The sequence below is a fragment of the Malaclemys terrapin genome, chromosome 13 (assembly GCF_027887155.1).
Source record: "Malaclemys terrapin pileata isolate rMalTer1 chromosome 13, rMalTer1.hap1, whole genome shotgun sequence".
Classification (NCBI taxonomy): domain Eukaryota; kingdom Metazoa; phylum Chordata; order Testudines; family Emydidae; genus Malaclemys; species Malaclemys terrapin.
In genome coordinates this window covers 22,531,208-22,546,760 of record NC_071517.1, presented here as the reverse complement: position 1 = coordinate 22,546,760, position 15,553 = coordinate 22,531,208, and the positions used below count along the sequence as shown (strand labels likewise).

The window sequence follows — 15,553 nt, the reverse complement described above, 5'->3', positions numbered from 1 at the left end:
GCTAAAATCCCAATTATAGTAACACGATACCCACACCCTGCTACATAGAAACAGGATAACAGAGAGACATGGAAAAATTTAATCGTCAAAAAATAAAGGCAGGTAACAAGCCTGTTTGAAATTACATACAAAGCAACTACAAACTTAGCATTGTTTAATGTAAAGTCAAGGACTAAAAAATTAAGGAATGTTAGAATGAAGGTTGCCCATCCTAGTGCCCCATTGGCCCTCCCTTAACTCTTTATCCCAGTCTCCCCCTCTGCTACCTTGTCCCACCCCTCCCCCCCAGTCCAGCTCCTCACCTCCCTGCATTCCAATCAGGCAGCTTACCTATTTCTCCTCCTCGCTGCCTGATTGCCAGCAGGGGGAGCATTAAAAGGGGGGGGGAGGGAGAAGAGAGAGAGAGCATGCATGTCCTTGCACTCTCATTCTAGTGCCCAACACCCGGGTGGTCCCTAGCACTTGGGAGGTGCAATTGCAGGGAAAGCCCTGCTCAGCCTCTGCAGATCTGAGATGGGCCACACTCAGTACAGATTAAATCTTTGGAGGATTCTAAAAAGTCTCTATTGAGCATGTCCCAAGTGAGATTTTCAAAGGCTCAAAACATAGCCAAATATGGGCAAAGTTTGACAGGAATGAAGGAAGGCTATGCAGATGATAAAGTGCTGTTGGCGGATTCAGAAGGCCTGATGAAGTTAGTGGAGTTTACAAATGAATATGGCAAAGAATATGGTCTAGAGTTGAATGTTGACAAGACAGAAAACCATGGTGGCACACAAGGATTCTGTGAAAATATGCAAGTTTCCAACGAACGACACCTCCATACAGCAAAGTAAGAAATTATTGCTACTTAGGAAGCATCATTACCGAAGTTGGAAGATTGGATACTGAAGTCAGCACCAGAGTAGCAAGAGTGAAAGACACATTCTGGAATAATAAAACACCCGATGAGAGGGAACGTAAATCTGTTTATATTCCAACTCTTAAAAAAACTTACATTTGGTTTGTGTTAAATTACAGCGGTGACACTCAAACAATTGAGAATAAAGAACCTACAATCCATCGAATGACGGTGTTCTAAAAGAATTATGAAAACATCACGGATAGACCATGTAATCAACAAAAAGTATTGTAGATGATTGGAACTCAGCAGACTCTAGGCAGAGATCTTATGAAAAGAAAGATTCAATGTGCAGGACACATTTTACGGGGTTTAGAGGGCAATGCATGTTTACGGGCACTGGAAGGGAAAGTTGATGGCAGAAGAACACATGGCTTGATAAATGATAGCTGGCTGCCTTGTGTTATTGTCATCTTTAGTTTCATTCCTGCATTACAGCCTATTTCAGAACACTGCAATCTGAATATCTGTAGGACTTATATTTCAGAATGCGTTTCCACCCTGATGCTGCTTCAACAAAGATGCCGTGGATCGGAGCTGACCGGGCATCTACTTTACCATGACATGTTGAAATGTTACCTATAAGATTATGCTCTGCTGGGAGTGAGCAGAGGGGCATGATTTAGTTTTGTCTCCTTCCAGAACAAGGGATCACCATTGTCTATGGCAGGGGTCTCAAACACGTGGCCCACATGCGGCCCGCGGAGCTCTTCCCTGCGGCCCGCCAAGCTCCCTGCACCCCCCCAGTTACTTCCTGTCGCCGCCAAACTCCCCTCCCCCTGCCCCCCCCCCGAGTTATTATATGTGGCAGCTAAGCTCCCCGCACACTGCTCCCCAATGTTTGGGGCTGGGTCTCTCCCCCGGCCCTGCCTGCTGCCCCCACGCACCTCCCCAGAGTGTCCCCTGGCCACACTTGCTGCCCCTTCACTGCCCCGGAGCTCATGCTCTGCTCTGCAGGCTTCCGGCATCACTTGCTGCCACAGGGTCCTACTGCCCCCATCCACTAGGGCCAGGGCAGGCTGCCCTTCCCCTGCCCTAGTCCTGAGCCTCTCCAATGCCCCGAGCCTCTCCAATGCTCCCAAACCCCTCATCCCCAGCCCTCACCCCTGCACCCCCTCCTATCCCAAAATTCCATCCCAGAGCCTGCACCCCCACCCCCTGTCCCAGCCTGGAGCCTGCACCCAGCACCCAAACTCCATCCCAGAGTCTGCACCCCAAACCCCCTCCCCCATCCAAACTCCCTCTCAGAGCCTTAGGCAGGTGGGGGTGGAGTTGGGGGGGGGGCAGGTTTTGGGCACCACCAAAATTTCTACAAACCTGCCACCCTGGAAGAGGCAGAGCAGGGGGGGAGTGGTGGTGTAGCCCAGTGCAGTGGGGGGGTTTTACTGAGTGTATATATTTTATTAAAACCGCTTGGAGGAGGAGGTGGAGAAGAAACGGGTCGGGGCGGGGCCTCATGGAAGGGGTGGAGTGGGGGTGGGGCCAGGGGCAGCAAGGGGGGGTGTCAGTGATGCGGCCCTCGGGCCAATGCACTAGTCCTCATGTGGCGCTCGTGATCATTTGAGTTTGAGACCCTGGTCTATGGCATAACAGAGAACCATGCTAGCCCTTGATAAACTGTCTGTAGCATTTACTACTACCTAAGCGGTATAAAACAAAAAACCCCACACATACATTATACTCAAATGCCTGAGGCTACCAGCAGAATTATCTACACTAACATGCCCAGTGGAGCTGACTGGTGGGGGTGACAACAGAGGGAAATTATTGGAAAGAGCATAGTGTCCTTCCCCCCACCACCCCTGCACAGTCATCTGTAACTGTAAGGCAGTACAAGGATATATGCTTACAAGTCAGGCAACGAGGTATCACAATGAAGCATCTAAGGGCATTGGGCTTTATGGATATTTTTTAGGAAGGAAAATCTATTTACAATGTTAGTGATCACAAAAGAGTTCAAAGTCCATAATAGATTTACTCCATCCAGATGAATTACGAATTGGTATTTCGTTATCTGAATTTGCCTTTTATTTCACTTGATAAACATATCCATCTCCATGTCAGAACACTGGGTAATGAATCAGAATCGTAATACAATTATTTGGTTATTTGTTTTAAAATCACCCCAGTGTTGTCTCTTTAGAACCTTAACTTACAACATTTTAGAAACACATGGTATCTTTTTAATCTGGTCACATTAACCTCAATTATGTTTACAACTGAAATATACAATCTAGTTTAAGCAAACACTTGTGCCCAGTGCTGCTCTAATTCTACAGATGTCTAGCAACAATTAATTTTTTATATGCTCAATCTAGAAATCACTACTCATGGTGCCATTTCAGTGTTTGAGTTTAGCTGAGCATTACCTGCCATTTTCAAGGCTATTTCTGAAAGCAGATCTCTACTATATTACAGTGCTATTTAAACAAGCAGGAAAGCTATATCTTCTATTCAAGTGTTGCACAGCGAAGAGTTCTGTTTATACATAAAATGTTAGTGGAATATCCCATTTTATCCTGCTTTATTTCTCACTCTGGGTGGAACATTACAAGAAGTCATTTAGTTCAGCTTTCTGGTCCAGTGAGGCGCTGATTACTAAAGTGCTTCCATATGTTACATTTATTTATTGTAGAAGGGACCAGGGAAGAATTCTAACTGTCTGGCAATTGGTAAACATTACAGGGGATCAATTTTTGACATAGCCGCCATAGTTCTGCTTTTGGGAATTGCTCAATGATGGAAATGGGCTGGAACGGTCTGAACGTCAGTCTGGAGGGACGTTCCTAACTCAACCGGTCTGAACCATATCAGCCGTCTAACTGAATCCTACTAACACCATCTCACCTTCTACATCAAGTTTAAATGCTTCCCTGTAGATTTCAAGCTCTGCACAACTCTGCGGTACCCTACATCTTGCTCCACTCTCCACCTCCCCCTGACCTCGATCCTCAATACACACCTTCCACCTCAGGAACTCCTTTCACATTGCGTCACTTCTCTCTGACCCTCCTTTCATGCTGCCCTTCCCTGGAACTTCACCCCCCCCAGCCCCCAACACTGCTGTGGAAGGCTGTGAAAACCCTCCTCACAACACATTTGTCCCACAAAGCTTATCAGTGGAGCTCTGTAGCTCTACTGTGTCAAACACTGCTGCAAAATTGGGTGAAGAATCCACCTTCTGGTCATGCAATGCTTTGTGCATCTAAATTGTTGCCCACTGTTCATCCATTTACATTATAAGGCCATGGGACAGGGACTGTATCTCTTGGATATTTTGTACAGTGGCCAAGCACAATGTTAGTGTTCAACAAATGAAAAGAAAAACATTAATAATGCCACAACAACTATGTGGGTGAAACCAGCCAATCATTACATCCTCAAATGAACTTGCACAGAAAAATGATAAAAACAAAAACACCATATCACCTTGGGACAAACACTTTTCATAGTGATCACTCCATATCTGATCTTTCAATACTCATCCTCAAAGGAAATCAGCACAACACCTTCAAGAGCCTGAGAACTTAAATACATAACTCTGCTAGACAGGAAAAACCATGGACTCAACAGGGACGCTGGTTTTGTGGCTTATTACAACAATTTATAACACACCAGCATTGCCTGCTCCCCTTAATTGCCCATTTCAAACCCCTTATTTATAAAACATTCTAACCCTCAATTGCCCATTTCATTTCAAGTGCCCACCTACAACATGCATTATTTAACAATCTTCCCAACTTATATTTAGCTCACTCTGATTTTCTTCCCCAGACCTTAAAGAGAGCTCTGTATAGCTTGAAAGTCTGTACCTTCCACCAACAGAAGATTTTTTTTTTTATTACCACCTTATCTACTTTGTCTGCAACGTTAGTAATAGTCATTGGGGCTTTGAGTCAAAGCAAAAATTATAATGGTCAGCTCTTCTGTTTGCTCTAAAGGATTGTGCAATACCATGCTTGAGAAACTATACACTCTGATTAGTGATTAAGGAGATGACAGGAGACGAACTTTGAAAAAACAGGGATCTCTTTCCTCCTTCCTTCCCTCCCCCTCCTCCCTAGTCCACCATTAGATTGCAAGTAACCTGTCACTTTCATTCTGGACTCAGATTTTGTTGTGATGCAGCTAAGGGGAAAATGAACTGAAGAATCCACCTATGCTCAGAAAAGGCACTAAAATATTTCTGCTAACATTCCCAATATACAGGCCACTCACCTGCAAGTTTGCAATTCAACCATTTGAACACTGCCCTCTCCTTACTTGCAACTCATCGAAGACACACACACACACACACCAGGAGGGCCACAGCTCTTTTGGGAAGCATATGAACCAAAAGGTACAAGGTAAAATGGCTGTTTGATATTCCAAGATGTGAACAGGTTTTCATTTTTTGCAGAAAAAGATAAGAAAGAAAAGACACAGTAAGACAACTCCGAAAACTGTTCAACACCTCTCAACCAGGCCTTCTCACTTCCAGGCAGTATGAATTCCAGAACACAAGCTTGCATAGCAGCATAAAGTGACTGCTCTTCTCATAATCCAGGATATAGGATTTCTGAGACCTTTTCTATTACAAAATAAAGCACTTTATTGCAGTTCTTTGCCTATTTTCATAGGGTCAGTGTGAAACACAGGAGAATCCAACGGGTACAGTTCACAAATGGACTCACGGCTTAATGGGTAACTGACTTCAAAATGTCCTTACTGGTTCCAGTAACATCTCATGATGATCGAATGACCAGGGATGTGGGTTCCTTCCTCTATGTTGTAACCACCTAGGCTTTGACTCTCCTGCAAACTATCTGCGAAATCCATTAAATGGGTATTAAGCACCCAACAGCCCACTAGATGAAATCGCCAGGATGCAACGGCACATGGTCCCCACCTGTGTTGACTCTCCTCTATTGCTGAACATTAAATATCCATCAGGACTTGTGTAAGTAAGCCACGAGGACTGATCCTCTAGGCAGCAGATGGATCCACATTTGCACAAGTCCCCTAAGTAAACGGTAGAGACGACTGAGGGTCACCATTACAGCAATATAACTTTTATAAGGAAAACACTCTCCTAGCTTATTCCATTGCCCTACCATTTGTAAATTATCTTAAGCAAGTAGGCCCAAGAAAGTGTCATGTTCTTTTTGTGTAACAGTGTCTTTTTAAACAGAGCCTTGAAAGGGGTTGTATAATAAATACTAATCATTTAAGAACACTGACGACATGACATCTAACTTACCATATCAGAGCATCTCAGAGGCGTGAGACTCAAAAGGAAATCCACAGGAGGATCAATCAGGTACAGTGAGTGGGACAGATAGGAGAGGATTTGGAACCCAGTCTGGAACACTTCCCTGCCCTTAGAGAAACATCAGACAGCCTGCGCCCAAGGAGCATTAGCTGGATGCCTGAGATCAAGGCATCTATGAGGAAAATGATCAAAAAGGCTAGTTATTTTAGTCATTTCCTAGCTTTTCACACAAAAGCCACCTGAGTCCATTAAGTCCTACTGCTACTTTGCTGCATATATAGATTATGAAAGGCTGAGACATACAACTCAATTGCTGGTCATATTCAGGTGTGAAATTTCCTTAAATATGGCCTGTATAGAAAGAGAGATTGGGTTTGTACCTTTCTGCTTCCTCAGACCACCTTCAGACATCATAAAAAGATGGGGGAAGTGTGTAAAAAAATATATATATATATCCACAAAATAGAAATCCAGGTCTTGTCTGCCCATTGACTCTCTGCCCTTCCTGGAAGACTATGGCTGGCTGTGGAGCTGGTAGCAGTAAGAAACACGAGATGGTAACTATGAAGTGAAATTAACGGTGAACATTACGTATCCCCCATGGAGCTTACCTGGGTGTCTGTGTGCCAATAACTCAGGGAGGTGAATGCTGTCCCTGGGATGTTAGGGGGCCAAGGGCAGACACAGCTTGCCAGGCAAGCCAGAGGGAAAGAGCAGACACACTATTTAAAGCGACAGACTAGCTCAGAGGAGGAGCAGTGTCTGAGCAAAAGTGGGGTGAGAGTCAAATGATGAACAAGAAAATGCTCAGGAAAGTAGAGCTAGCCTGGCCTATCACAAAGGTCCTCAATGAGATGCCCTCCCCAGGAGCACTGTGAGAAGAAAGAAGTTATCTGGGGACAGTGTGGAGCCAGCCACTGAAAGGGTAGGACTTGCTGTTTGGTGAGCTTGTACGTCCCAAGGTGCACGCAGGGTCCCCCTGAGAACTGGCCTCTGGGTGCCCCGAAGCAATACCCCTACACTTGGTCTTTTCCCTGCTCAAGATAACTCCCAGTTTACAGGGAAAACTCCCTATCCAGTCCAGCTGAGGTAGACCTTCAGCTCCCTAGATAAATCAGTTACCACTTGGCAAGTGCTACCCTCGCTGGGTCAGGGCTGCCTGCCTACAATGATTGTATCTGAGTTCTATGGTAGGAGATTAGGAGTTTTTAGGACTTTTGTAATAATCTCCACCCTGATCCCTCTGTCCCTTTATGGTGAGGGGAAATCTCGGGAACAGAAGCAGCCTGATTCCTGTCTGAAGAGAACACCTGCCAACCAGGGCCGGTGCAAGGATGTTTTGTGCCCTAGGCGAAACTTCCACCTTGCGCCCTCCCCCCTTCCCGAACCCTGCTGCCAACTGTGATTGTCAGCTCCTCTGAGGAGTCCAGATTCAGCTGTAAACCTGAGAATCAGTCAGAATTGTGAGGGTACCATCTTTTAGTTAAATAAGCAGATACATTGTTTGGGAGACACCCCACCCCATTCCCTGAATTGCATCCTCGAGCCAGGAGGTAAGGGCTTTTATTACCTACTGTCTATTAAACCTGTGGAGGGACTTGCCATCTTATCCCACATGTGAGTCTTTTGGGCTGTGCTGAACCAAGTCAGTTAAACTGTTTATTGCTGCTACAGAAGAGACTGTCCTAGATCATCAAGGGCGCCCCTGGAGAACACTTACCAATAGGACACAAAATTTTATTCTTGCTATATCAGATCATGAGTGGGGAAATTCATGGCTACTATCAGCATGGGGAGGGCACAGGTGACCTGAGAATACTGGATTACCTGTTATATTTATTTGCTATTCAATACAATTACTCTGTGACTATATTGTGTGTGTTTAAGTTATTCCTTGGGAGTCTGCAACTATCTGGCAGGTAGCTCGGGGTTACCCTGTGGTTAGAATTTTCCTTCCAAGATGCCCCGGTGATCCCGGCAGGAAGGAGTGAAGGGGTGGAAGCACCACCAAGTAAGTTTATCTGGGAAGAGAGTAAGAAAGTTACATCCTGCTGAGCTGATCCAGATGAACGCAGATCAGTCCGTCAAAAGCCATAAGGAGACTGGCATTCAAGAGATAACCAGGTGGATAGTGGCACTACAATTATTTTATTCACACTATTAAAAACCAGGGGGGTGGGTTGTTGGTTTCATTTAAAAAAAAAAAATTAACTCAAAAACATGAACAAACAGTTGAGAAAAAGCTCTTTTCTTAGGCCTTGGCTACACTGGAGCTGTACAGCGCTGCAACTTGCTGCATTCGGGGGTGTGAAAAACTGCCCCCCCCCAAGCGCAGCGAGTGCAGCGCAGTAAAGTGCCAGTGTAATCAGCGCCTGCAGCACTGCACGCTATTCCCCTCGGAGAGGTGGAGTACTTGCAGCACTGCGGGAGAGCGGCAGCGCTGTGAATTCTCAAGTGTAGCCAAGGCCTTAAATGGCAGATTAAGCTTGCCATTCAGATCTGAGACCCACCAATAAGCCCTCCAGCAAAGCCAAAGGTAAGACCTGACTGTCCTGATGCTTAAGGTATAAAGAACAAGAAGGGAGAAAATCTTTGAAGAAACCTTTTGGGGCTTCTTTATCGATCTTAAGGAAATAAAACAATGTTACACAACCAGTCTTTCTTATGCACTGCTGATCACCTTTAAGATGGGAGGAGGGAGACAGCTTCCCCCACACACAATGGGATGGGTGAGTTAGAGACTGACTAACCATGGAAAAATCCACATAATTGAGAAGACAAATGTTGAACAATTATTTTACAGCCTGAACTATTCAAGGAAAAAAGTTAACTCTGCCAAGAGGCCAGACAGATTCCCTGTGTGTATGTATTAGTATGGAGCAGACAAGTCAAGCTTCAGAAATGTAATGCTTTTATCTTAACTACCAAAGCACAAACTGGATGATCTGTTTCTGCAAGCACTAAATAAAGCAGTACAAATGCTGAAGGAGAAAAAGAATGGACTCCACATATTGTGTGGGGAGGGGGTGGGGTAGGGGGGGTGTATGTATGTGTGGGTGTGCGTAATATGAGTGGAGGGGGGCTGCAGGAAAAGAAAGGATGATCTTGTGGTTAAGACAGTTGCATAGTGACAGGGAGAACTGGATTCTTCTTCTGCCTCTGCCACAGAGTTCCTGTGTGTTGCTAGGCACATCACTTAAACCAAACTTTTCACAGGTGGTCACTAATTGTGTGGTTCTCATTCGCTGGATCCCCACCTTGAAAACATAGGTCTGACTGGTTGAAGCACCGAGCACCCACAGCTGCAAGCTGAAGTCAATGGGAGCTGTGCTTTGAACATAACAGCTAACCATTTAAGCATCATGAAAAATTCAGGTCCCAGGCATCTCAAATTGGGCCAAAATTGGTGGACACTTCTGAGCTTAATTTCTCTGTAAAATGGGAATAGTACCACCTCCTCACCCCACAGACGTTCCTTGAAAATAAATTTATTTATGTTTTGGAAGCAATCAGATATGCGGGGCCACACATTTAACAACGAGGCTAAAACAGATACCACAAATAGCTGCTCTTTAAGTGAGCACCATCCATCCTGAACACTGAATGAAAAAGGGATCCTATGGGGGGAAAAAAAAAAAAAAGATGTGACCATGTCATTAAAGACTATCATAATGCATACGCACCAGGGGACCTCGCAACCTTAATTCTGGCATTTCTTATATTGAGGCTGTGTATTCTGTTAATGAGATGATTCAGGACAAAAAATTCTCTGACACAGGGTGTTAATTTTTCCCCCCGTATCAGGTTAGTTCTAATTAAACAATATGCATTAAGATACAGAAAGATTCCGCAATTAAACAGAAGGCAATTCTGCTCTCAGACTGTAAGATCAGGGAGGCTAGATAAAAATTAACTGCTGCCTGAGGTCAGTCACTCCATGGGTTATGGTTATTTTAAACTTGAACATTAGAACCATGTGCCTCTCAAGAGATTATTTTAAGTCTGATCCTGCGAAGTGCTGAGCAGCTCCTGAACACCCTCAAATCCCAGTGACAAGGGGAGCTGAGAGAACTCAACCCCTTTCAGAAGAAACTCTGTTTTGCAGGATCAGACCCTAAATGAAGGAAACAAATATTGTTTAAACAAGATTGTTAACATTTTAAAAGTTAAGAATATCTTAAATCATTTCTTATTTACCAAGCTAATGCTAACAATGAGATAATACCCCCAACCACAATTCTTTAGTATTCAGAGCTCAGACATATTCTCTGTATACAATGCTAATTGGTTTTGATTATAAAATAATGCTCTAATATTCAGAAATGTAAAACCACTTCAGGATTCCACTTTCTAATTACTGTAGAACTGCTGAGTTACGAACATCTCGGGAATGGAGGTTGTTCGTAACTCTGAAATGTTTGCCTCTCCGAACAAAATGTTAAGGTTGTTCTGTCAAAAGTTTAAAACTGAACACTGACTTCATACAGCTTCGAAACTTTACTATACAGAAGAAAAATGCTCCTTCCCCCCCCTTTTTTAAATAGTTTACATTTAACATAGTATTACATTGTATTTGCTTTATTTATTTTTTTTTTTTGGTCTCTGCTGCTGCCTGATTGTGTACTTCTGGTTGCAAATGAGGTGTGTGGTTGACTGGTCAGTTTGTAACTCTGAGGTTCTACTGTGTCCAATAGCCATGAGAACAACCTGTAAAGGGAGCTAGTTCATCACACAAATGTTTGCTGGGTGAGAGGGAAAGAGCTGTACCAGAAAGGAAGGATGGGCTTCTGGAAAAGATACAGAACTGGGACTCAGGAGGTCTGGTTCAATTCCCACCTCTGTCACAATTTCCTGTATGAGTTTGACAGTCTCTTAATCTCTCTGTGCCACAGATAGTAGTTCCTTTCTTTCTCCATCCCCCCCCCCCCCCCCGACCTTGTCTTATTTAGATTGTAAGATCTTTAGAACAGGGACCGTCTCTTACTAGGTAGATGTACAGCCCTAATTTCAGCTAAGGCCTCTACTATAATTCTAGTCATTAATAATCATGTGCTAGACAGAGTCATTTCTGACACATCCACATGCTATATTGTGCGCCAGGCTAGTTACAGGCCTTGAAAGTCCTACTGATGAAAAATCAAGTGTTCATTTCCATCTACATTTGGGGTTTCAACAGCATCCATCACCATTGTAGTGAAGCGTCTCAGCAATAAATAGCCCTACATCTTTCAGAGACAACAGTCTGGGTCAGTTATAAGGAGTGGATTTAATTATAATGGAAAGTGTTGGATCGACAACCCTCAAGACTGCCATCCTATTTGTCTACAGAATGGGTACAGGAGAGGCAGCAGCAGGGACTTTTCTCCACGCTGTCCTACCAAGCGGAGTCAACAAAGAGTCTTTGTCAGTCTCAATTCCCATTCAATCCTCAGGGTCAGACTGGCAGTTAATTAGTATCAACTGGGACCTTGTAGCCCATGACTGATCCATTTCATATACATCTGAAAATGGTAATAGCCTTTGCTGACTAATAAACCTGGATCTGAACTGGTGACCAAGAGGAAAAAATAAACCTATTTCCTATCATCAATCCTGAGCCATCCGTTTGAGGATTCACTGCATGTATTCTAGTACTGATTAGTCCCGTTAGCTGGATGGGCTCTGCAATGATACAGACGTAAAGCTTGATTCTATTCTGGTTCTTGCAACAGCAGCAACATTTTCAAAGTTCCAATTACAACATTTTTTCCATTACTGTTGATAAAGGGGAGGTGATAAGCGCGGACAGTAACTACGGTAGTTACAGACATAATTCTGGGCCAAATTCTCTGTTAGCATAGCTCTACTGAAGCCCATGTATTTACACTAGTAGAGAATTTGTCCCTTTGTGACATGGCTGGTGCACAAGATTGTAGGTACATGGGCAAATTTTATGTTTATAAGAACATAACCTTAACTCTGTATTTCCAAGCTTTTTCCTTTTTGGAAATTTGATCCTTAACATTTCTTAACTTTCAATTACGCAAAGGTCTTCTCTGTTAAGTTAAGATAATAAAGACAGATCAATTCTTCAGAAAAAAATCCATTGGAACTTTTTAGTTAACAACATAGTGGCTATTCATATAGAGATCCACAGCATTTAGAAGATTCTCCTAACTAATAAAAACACTAGCTGCAAACACAGATAACCCTCTGTCCACTTTAAATAATGTATATTTGCAATACTGTACTCTCATATGAGTATCCCACAGTGAAAAATAACATCTCTAGGAGGATAAAACAAACAGCATTCAGAGTTTCTGAAAGCATTCCCCAAAAATTAATGCATTGTGATTGCCTCATCAAAAGGGCCAGAGGCTACTTACTTGATCTATTCCATGCTTTTCTTCTTCCATATCACAAATATAAGAGGACGTGAAGAAAATTTTCCCAGGCCAAAGTTGGAACTGATGATGGGAACCCTCATAATTTATCTCCCACCCCTCCCATGATAACCAAGGTGATCAGAGTCCTAGGTCTATTCTTTGAACATTAGCAAAAGTAACTTCTCTTGGTACCGTTTCTGTTTTGTTCTCCACTGCAGCTTCCCACAAAATAACATGCACGCACTGGATGTCCAAGCAGATCAGAAAAGCAATCCTAGGGATACAGTCCAGCTGGCAAACATTTAGCCACCCTATTTCTAGAATACTGATTACCATAGTACTTGGGTAAGGAATGATGTGAAATCCCATTAAAACTCAAGAGTGCCCCCAACGAAATCAAGATGTCTGATCATAGAGGCCCTGTGACCGATACAAGGAATAAGTCTAGATCTGCTAAGTGCAATCTTGGCAAGAACATACTTAGCACGTCCCCCTACTCCTCTCCCCACTTCCCATCTCCCAAGGTGATCCAAATTACAATATGCCACAAGACTCTTAAGAATCCTGGATGCATTACTATCTTTAGCAGCTTGGTCAGACTTAGGCAAGAGACCATCTTTCCAAAGATGACATTTAATCATTTTTGGTCAGACGAGCAAACACAATAGCATTTACATGTACGAACCATGATTAAGGAATAGCTTCAGGGGAAGGATAACTCAGTGGTTTGAGCATTGGCGTGCTAAACCCAGGGTTGTGAGTTCAATCCTTGAGGGGGCCATTTGGGGATTGGTCCTACTTTGAGCAGGGGGTTGGACTACATGACCTCCTGAAGTCCCTTCCAGCCCTGATATTCTAGGATTCCAATTGTCAGGGATGCCTATAGTACTCCCTGGGGCTGGAGCACCTCTTATTGCATTGCTACACAACAGGCATTAAATTAAAGGAAAAAATACCTGCAGGCCATTGCCAATGAACTAGAAAGAGCCCAAACCTTAGCAGCGCAGACTGTCTGAGCTGCTGCTGGAAGAGAGCAGTTAGCAACAGTGGTTTTGCCTACAAACTTAGGCTGCTTGGGAAATGGTTAACCAACAAAATTCAGAGAGGTGGGCCAGTGCGATTGTCAGAGGTTAGATCCATGATAAGGCAGCTGAAGTTTTAATGACAAAATATTTGATTCAAATCATTTACAAGTGAGGAACAGACCTCAGCCTAGTTCTAGGAAGCAGGAACTCCCAAAACAGACTAGCTTAGTGATCCGGAAAATGAGCTTCCCATAGACATTTGATGGAAATTTTGACTCCAATATAAAAATACTGATTCAGCATTGAAGGAAGATGAACTTCCCTTGCTTCACTGAAGTACGTATAATGCCATCACCACTCAGCCTTAAGGAGGAAAAGATTTGGAATACAATGGAGATTACAGGGGCAGTTACGCTTGTCCATTTTGACTGTCTAATAGTGACCAAATATTGGCAAAGTGTGTGAGAAAAGTCTGTTGAGGGTTACATACAGTAACCAAAATACAACGGGTAAAGGGGAAGGAAGCCACTGGATAATACACACAAAGGATTTCAGCTTTTCCAGTGGGCCAGTGGCATGGAATGGCCAGCTACTGTGCCCCATGCCAAGGGAAGAAGCATAAGGTAGAAAATAAAGCATGGGAGTTCAGCTTTGCCATTGATTCACGGAGAGAAGCAAAATCACTTGGTCAGTGCCTCAATTTCCACACTTTTGCAAAGCGCTTTGAAATCTACAGCTGAAGTGTGCTATATAAATGCCAGGTATTATCATGATGATTGTAAGATAATGAACAGAGACTGACAGGCAGTTTTAGCATTCTCCCTTCAAACATGGAATCTGGCAAATCTTCTGGGAGGTCAGCAAGAAGAAGTGGGTGATGGTCACCATTTATCACTTGGAACTCTTGGGCAATGGTTGTCATTTTTACTGGCATTTGAAGCAGTGTTGTCGAGTAGCTAGAGCAGGGATGAGCAAACTTTTTGGCCCAAGGGCCACATCTGGGTATGGAAATTGTATGGTGGGCCATGAATGCTCACGAAATTGGGGGTTGGGGTACAGGAGAGAGTGAGGGCTCCGGCTGGGGGTGTGGGTTCTGAGGTTGGGCCAGAAATGAGGAGTTCAGGATGCAGGAGGGGGCTCCACGCTTGGGTGCAGGTGGGGGATGAGGGATCCGGGTGCAGGCTCTGGGGTGCAGGAGGGTGGGATCGAGGGGTCTGGAGGGCAGGAGGGGCATCAGGGCTGGGGCAGGGGGTTGGGGCATGGGAGTGGGGCAGGGGTGCAGGCTCTGGCTGGCACTTACCTCAAGCAGCTCCCGGAAGCAGTGGTATATCTCCCCTCCGGCTCCTATGCAGAGGCACGGCCAGGCGGCTCTGCACACTGACCCGTCCACAGGCGCTGCCCCTGTAGCTCCCACTGGGCCGTGTGCTGGCCAATGGGAGCTGCGGGAGTGGCGCTTGGGGCGGGGGCAGCGTGCAGAGTTCCCTGGCTGTCCCTATGCGTAGGAGCGGGGGGGGGGGGTGCCGCTGCGTCTGGGAGCCGTGCGGAGCAAGCCCCCGACCCCCACTTCCCAGCAGGAGCTCAAGGGCTGGATTAAAATATCCAAAGGGCTGGATGTGGCCCCCGGCTGTAGTTTGCCCACCCCTGAGCTAGCGGAAGGGACTGGAAGTCAGAACTCCTGGGGTTCTACGCTACTCTTACTAGCCAGAAGCTAGGACAAGTCAAATCAATCTGTGCCTCAATTTCTCAATCTGAAAAATAGGTTTAAATAACCTGCCTACTTCAACAAGATGTTTTGAGGCTGCATTGTTTAGAAAGAGCTTTACACAAAAAGTGCTATGGGGTACACTTACTCTTACCAACACTACAGAGCCCCAAAGTTGCATAGGAGAAAACACAGACAAAAGATTTTGGAGACCCCTCCACGTTTAAAAAGAACATAGATCATGCTTCAGATTACAAGATGTCAAAGACTGATGTTTCACTCAGAACTGGAAAACTGGCCTCTCCTGAG

At 44.5% G+C, this 15,553-nt stretch overlaps 1 protein-coding gene across 3 annotated transcripts in view; it reads right to left on the bottom strand.

Annotated features, from left to right (window-relative positions):
- STX8 (syntaxin 8) overlaps positions 1-15,553 on the bottom strand; it is a 156,129-nt gene that overhangs the window by 105,014 nt on the left and 35,562 nt on the right. The gene's annotated exons all lie outside the window — the stretch shown is intronic.